The following is a 5979-nucleotide window of genomic DNA, read 5'->3' on the forward strand; positions in this document are numbered from 1 at the left end:
ACATTCATATAAACACCCAAGAAATTAGCACCAGTTCAAACTTTCCTCTCTACAAATAATAGTTAAAACTTAAATAAATACATATACAAAGCAATAAATTATACTACTATATTTGAAAAAAAAAACAAGCATTATAAAAGCAGACACCTGAAAATGGATATCTGACGATAATAGAAATGAAACAAAAACAATTGATTGTTAAATAGGATGTTGATAGTGTGACAGAAAGCTCATAATTAGTGTTTCAAAGTAAGATGTACCTTCTTGTGCATGTATAAAATGAAGCATTTAGAATATATAAAGTCCACTTTATGTTACTCTCTGTTTAAAATGCTTTTTCTCCCTTTTATTTATCTTCAGGCAATGGCATTCCATACAAAAATGGAAAATACCCTATGGAATAATTTATGGTAAAAGTTTATTGACAGAACTTATTTAGGAAATATTAATATGTAAAAATAGGCTTGCAGTGAAATACTGGGAAGAATATAGTAAGTACACCAGAGTAAAAGTTTTGGATGACAGTTGTCTCACTTTTATTGATTTTTTTAAAACAAAATCTATCCCTCATTTTCTTGAAAAAAGAAATTCCAAATAACTTCAATGAACAAGATATGTACTTGTTGAAGAAACCATACAGTATTTTAATATCGATAGAAAGATGTTCTGCGTGACAATGGTGTGATGGAGGAGGATGCATTGGAGTATCTCGGAGAATCCAGGTGGAGTAGTTTCTGTAGCTGGAGGAGGTCGAACTCTGGGGTGTCGGCGAAGTTAGACGAGAAGGTGGTACGGTTGGGGTAGTGTTGAGAGCCTCATCTTCCACGAGTGTCCTGGTGATTGGTTTGCAAAAAAAGTCTGAATTACTTTTTCAGTATACAAGAAGCCTTGAATTTGTTAATATTATGGTTAATTGTTAACAATAATCTGAGTCTTACAAAAGCTGGCTTAGTTTTGTTATGCCATATTAGTGAAGTCACTGTTGTTTATATGATTACAACATATTAGTGAAGATATATAATAAAAAGTTATTTTATAAGTGTTTAGTACATTAAAAAGCATTAATGCCCATTACACTGATATATTTCTTTAAATCAATTACCTAATGTGAATATAACTGTTTATCATATTTTTGTTGACTTTCCTTAAAATTCTTAAGAGTCTGAACATCTGTACCAATGTATAAACTCCGAGGGAATCTAAAAACATTTGGATCTTGAATAAATAAAATTCTAAGCTTTCCAATTCATGTTAGAGATAAGAATTCCTATGAAATCAGACATGGAAAGATCATAAATTAGCATAATTGCAGCAAAACCTAAAATTACAGTACAAAAAGATTAAAGTACCCAAGGTAAATAGAGAATAAAAAAAAGAAAAAAAAAATCATCTTTTAGTAGGACAGCATGCAAACACTGGCAGTATCTCACTCTTGTAGGAGACCAATCCAGTAAGCCCAACCCGGGCCATGCTGACCACAACGCCAAGATGGAGGAAACAATTAATGTCAGACAGTTCGTATCACACTTGGGTCCTGGTCATTTGTGGGTTGTAACATAAAACGGGTGATGGTGATGTAAAAAAAAAAGGAAGAGTGGTGATCAGGTGATTCGTCCAAAGTTGAAACACAAGGAAATGTCCCAGTTTGAGGGAATTGTCACAAGTCTTCTGCATCATGGAGAAGTTCTTGTAAAAAGGTTATCAATGTTATGAGGCTTGAGGCTTGAGTATATATCTTCCTCGCAATATATAATACTGATTTAAGTTTATATTGATATTCTTTTCACATGACGTATAACATCATGACTATCAAAAAGAATTATCAAAGTATTATTTATACAAACCTATTTCTTTTTTTCTGTTCAAGAATTTCAACAATGGTTTGTAAAATTTGGTAATATTTTTGTTTTAAAAACTGAAATCAGTAATAGGGTATCATAGTTCAATTGTATTACTGAAAAACTAAATTTTATAGTTCTTTTTATAAAGTTGAAAAGGGGGTAAAGGCCCGCAATAGTAAAAAATGCTAAAATGAATTTTTCCTGTAAAAATATGTTAAGGGAATATATTTCAAGGGAGCAAAGTTACTAATACACCCATAGTATGCATATGTAAGCTTCAGCAATTGATATTAGGTTGCGTTTATTTCCTTTAATTTTTTCTTACCGAATGGAATATTCCAAAACATATAGTTGTATTCCCCCTTGCTGTTACTTTATGTATTAACACAAAATAATAAATTGCCCAAAATTTTTTGATGCATGTATAAAACCTTAGGATTTGCAATGTGTAAACTCCAAAAGGAAAACGTTATTATTTAGGGCACATGTAGGGAACAGAACAAACTGACAGGGGAAAAAAACAATGTGCTCTGGGAAGAAAGGAGCAAGCATGAAAAGTGAGATTGGTAAGTGATCTGGGTGTCTCTGCTCTCATAAACTACTCACCGCGGGAGGACGGGAGGAGGCCACCCTGGCAGGGGTGCCATCACTTCCAGGACATCTGTGGAGTATCAACGCTGATGGGAAATCCTACTGCCACTCATTAAGGTTGATTTAGACTGCTATTTTCTACTATTGACATGGATAGTACAACTATTTAAAGGGTTTGCTGGAGTTCGCTACTGCTAGTGTTGCTGCTACGGAGATGAGTGGGAGGAGATGCTGCTGCCAGACTGCAAATTGAAGGACCTGACAGCAGGGCAGAGACCCTCAAGGAACCCACCTGGCGGCAGAGAAAGCGACGACAGGGCCTGAAGCATCTCCTGAAATTCACTCCCGGGCCGTGCTCTTGCATCGGGCAGGTGGGAGGTCCTTTGTGTTTGTGCGGCGATATGCAGGCCCTCCTCCGTAAGAGTCTTGCCAGTGCTGGTGCTGGTTCCTGATTGGGTAGTAGAAGTAGGCTCTCCAGAAGTCCCCGTAGTGTTTGTGCGTCGGTATGGCCGAATGCCAGCTCCATCCTTGCATTGCCTCCTGCCAGACCAACATTTCTTTTAGCTTCTGCTATCCCACTTGTGCCAGAATGCGTGTTAGGTGAGTGAGACGACGAGAGAGTTCCTCACGGGCCTGAGTGCGAGTCTCATCCTTGGCACTACTCCAGGACTTCCGTGGGTTCAGGACTCTTCAAACGACTTACAGACGGCTCTCTAGATTTGGACTTACCTCTCTCCTTTGTTCCGTCTGAAGCTGCAACAGCTGCCACTTCTCCTGCTAGTGCTCCTGCAGCTGCAGCAGCAGCTACAACATCAGGGATGGCATTACTATCATTAGCCTTTACCTCAGGGCTCTTAGCAGGAGATGGTCCTCTGATGTCCTAGGGTTGAGTTGATGGTGCACGTTGGCCATACATTTTGTCTTCTGGTGGATGGATTTTACACGACGACCTGAGAGAGACCTCCCTAGGTGTAGATGGGGCACGGGAAAGGAAAAGGACGCGCTCATCAGGAGGCATGGAGGGGAGACGACGCTTGACTCCCATGGCCCTGGTCTGGTGGTTTTGGGCAGAGGTCAAGCGGGGGGATGCCAGGCAGGTCATCTGGCTGCAGAGAAGCACCCCCCGGCGTCCACCTGAATAGGTCTGACTCAGATCTTCTGGAGGTAAAGACTTGCGAGAGTGACGGCGAGGGTTCTCCCATGCAGGGGGTGACGTAACATTGGCTCTAGGGGAACCAAGGGGGGAGGTATACTTATTGGGGACTGAGGTATCTCTCATTGCACGCTCCTGTTCCTCCTTCATGAGTCGAGCCTTTGCTGTGCTAGCTGCTGGTCCATGTTTTCCCTTTGTGTTGGCTCGTCTCAGTTTTGGCTTCTTCTTAATCTCTTGGAAACGTGAATAGTAACTCTTCCTGGTGATCCTGTCCATTACACTCTCATCATCATTCTCACTGACACCCCTTTGGTCATCAGGGCCAGACGTTGTAGACTCACCTGACTCTGTGGGGGTTTGACTCCCATCCTCTGAGGGGGCCCACTTCCCCTGTGCCACTTCCAAGTCTTTTAATTTGTGCATATTTAAACCCTCCTTCCTCCCACTTATGGGAATGGTTTGCTGTCCTTGCTGGCAGTTGTGACTGTAGGGCGCCTGTGATGATTGTGTGGCCTTATGATTGTCGATACCTGCTGCAGCTAAGTCTAGGTTGGTAGTCTTGCACTGCGGCGACTGGCCAGTGCTGGTGAAAGTCCGTAGGTGGTAAGAGATGGTACAAAGAAGCTGTGGGAAGACGGCAGGGTGTTCCTTTTGGGCCGTACTACAGTACCTTGCTCCTGCACTCCCATGTTCCCAATGCGGAAGTAATATCACTCTCTAGTTGAGAAAGGTGGTCACAAATACTTTTTGTGACAGATTCAAGGGTAAAACCAGGCTGAAAGTGGCTGCAGCTACTTGTTGAGCAGCATCTGCATTTTGTCAGCTTGCTGTGGATCCGTTACTATCTCACCTCCTTCTGCTACACTTGACAGGCACAGATTCTCATGACTCTTTGAGAATTTCTTAGGCTTTACTCGTGGAGGCTTTTGGAAATTCTTCCCCAGTGCCTGTACTAAAACACTTGGGTGTTGTAATGTGTTTGTGCCAGCACGCGGTTCTTCTCCCTTTGGGTTCCTTGCGTCCTAAAAATTTGTTAAGAGCGTCTGTAAACTTCTTGGATGGCTTCCTCTCAAGGCGTTCCGAACCATCTTCATCACACACGCTCGACTTAGATGAGCTCTTTTCTGTCTTGTGCTTGGGAAACGTGAAGGTCTCTTAAGGGTGGAATTTTTTCCTCTTTCTCACTCAAACGTCTTCATCCCCTGAACGTTTGTCTGTGGTTGAGCGCACACTTGAATCTGGGACATTGGATCCTGAACGATTGAAACGTGAAGCAAGCAATTTATACATAATTTAGGTTTCTCGGATCACATGATGATGTCTTCTTGACTTTGTTATCCTTCGGTTTCTCTTTCTCTGTTTTCCCTTCTCGCTTTCTTTTGCCTTTTCCCGTTCTATTTCTTTATTTTTCTCTGAGACTTGAACATTTTCTACCTGGTATTTTTTTTAGTTTCTGCTTGACGGTCTTCATCCTTTACCCATATTTGATATCGATTCAGAACTGGAGACCTGGAGCTTTACCGGCAGGAAAATCACTTTTACGGTTAGCAGCTCGTTCTGCTATTGGTGATTGGCCCGCTCGAACTTCTTTTCAATGGATGACCTTGCCCTTTCGAAAGGAGATTTTGCTCGTTCTGGTCCCCGCTGGTGGAGGAGATTTTATTCTGGTGTCACGGTTTTAAACCCTTTCCAGTGGCAGTTCACGAGACTTTTTGCGCCCGTATGCCTCAAATGGTGAATCTTCTTCAAGTCCCGAATTTAGTTTGGGTGAGTTTCTCCCCAGCAGCTTCAATGGCCGGAGTCAGTTCTTTGGATTTGCTACGCCTGTATGTTTTAGGTTTGGGGCAACTCCCAGGCTTTGTTTCCGCTAATACTATTTCCACTGAACTGCTGCGTGTGGCTGAGGCTGCCCGACTGTTGCTCTTGACTGGGATGCCACTGGCAGAGCGACTAGTAGGCAAACCATTGTTATTGTTCTGGTCCTTAGAAGCACTGATGTTATTGTTTGCCCCTACCAAGAGTGTTTGCAGAAACCAGTGGTATTTGTGTTTGTAGGTCTGTGTTATTTATCTTGAGTTAGCAAATTTGCAGCCACTAACTGGGTTTTGCCACTGAAGATTAGCAGCTGTCATGGCTGGTGTTCCGGAGTTTGTCCGGTTAAAATCCCCCGATATTAGAGTATGTCGCTTCATCTAATGGTGGGTCCCGGCAAAATGATGGGCGGGAAGGTGTGATCCTACTTTTTTTGGTTTTCCAGTCTTTCTAAAGAGTCCCGTGTGTGCCGCGGTCCCTTTAGATTTTCCTCTCGATATTCCAGTACATCACCCTTTCCACGGAACGTCGGTAAACTCTAAGGGTGTATTATCAAAATTCCGCACAACTGCCCCCCGGGGT

The 5979-nt window shown here is 42.3% G+C and overlaps 1 pseudogene; it reads right to left on the reverse strand.

Moving 5' to 3' along the window:
• Window positions 1-626: 626 nt before the first annotated feature.
• LOC119570532 lies at window positions 627-5972 on the reverse strand (annotated as a pseudogene).
• Between the last annotated feature and the right edge of the window lie 7 nt (window positions 5973-5979).

The sequence above is a fragment of the Penaeus monodon genome, unplaced genomic scaffold, assembly GCF_015228065.2.
Source record: "Penaeus monodon isolate SGIC_2016 unplaced genomic scaffold, NSTDA_Pmon_1 PmonScaffold_3042, whole genome shotgun sequence".
In the NCBI taxonomy this organism is placed as follows: Eukaryota; Metazoa; Arthropoda; class Malacostraca; order Decapoda; family Penaeidae; genus Penaeus; species Penaeus monodon.